This window comes from Pimephales promelas, chromosome 6 (assembly GCF_988280905.1).
Source record: "Pimephales promelas chromosome 6, fPimPro1.hap1.1, whole genome shotgun sequence".
Taxonomy (NCBI): domain Eukaryota; kingdom Metazoa; phylum Chordata; class Actinopteri; order Cypriniformes; family Leuciscidae; genus Pimephales; species Pimephales promelas.
The window spans coordinates 29391533-29392602 of NC_142774.1; positions in this window are offsets into that span (position 1 = coordinate 29391533).

The following is a 1070-nucleotide window of genomic DNA, read 5'->3' on the forward strand; positions in this document are numbered from 1 at the left end:
ACAGGCTGTTCTGTAAATATGTCGACATTTATACGGTATTTTTATTATTTATTAATATGCATTTACTGTATTACTGAATTGTTCTTTTTAACCACAGCTGCCATGGATTCTTTTCGTAAAAACAACAGGATTTTTTAAATCATTGGCTACTGTCTGCCCAATTGAATCAATATTCAAGAAGCAGGCTGTCAAAATAATCAACAACTCCTTGCACAAGAACATTTGTCAGCTGGTGCCTTCAAAGAATCTATTGCCAGTTTTAAATACCTGGCTGCTGTTTATTTTTTTTTTTAGCTTTCAGACACTTTTTAAACTTTATGCATGTCTGATGGGTTGGGATTCTAAACTGTATAACACCCACAGAATCAGAAACATGAGCGGCACAAACTGAAGAGAATCATCAATGATTCAAACACAATCATCATGGCTGTTTCTCTCTCTCTTTCTCTGTTTCACTAACATGCATATAAACACAAAGATGACATTGTACTTCATAAGAACTGTGAACTTTTGGTAGGAAACTATTTTAAAAGTTTTATTTTTGTGCTAGAAACGTTATGTGTTTATGTCATAAACTGTGATTTTGAGATTCTCTATTGTAAATGTTAACATTATACAATAAGGTTTCATTTGTTACATTTGTTAACAGCATTAGTTGACACTTTACTTAGCCTACAACAAAAAATTACTTTTAGCCAGCCAAAAATGGTTACTAGTGTTACCAGATATTATACAGAATAAATACATTAAAATTATTTTTTGTTGTAGGCTAAGTAAAGTGTTTTGTCAGTCTTTTTTAAGACTGACAAACAAATTTATTAACAAAAATAAATGTGTTCGTTCGTGTTAGTAATGCATTAACTAATGAGTCCTTTTTGTAAAGTGTTACCAATGAACTTTTAAGAAGTTTTGTAAACTGCATGCTTATAACCGAACAACTATAATTCTTGAAATTGACGTCAAAGGTAGAATGATGATGTTATCTTCAGGAGTGGTCAATGACTCTGTGAGTTTTTATCATAACAGCTCTGCCTAAACGGAAGCGCTGTGCCTACGCTCCTCAAATGCAA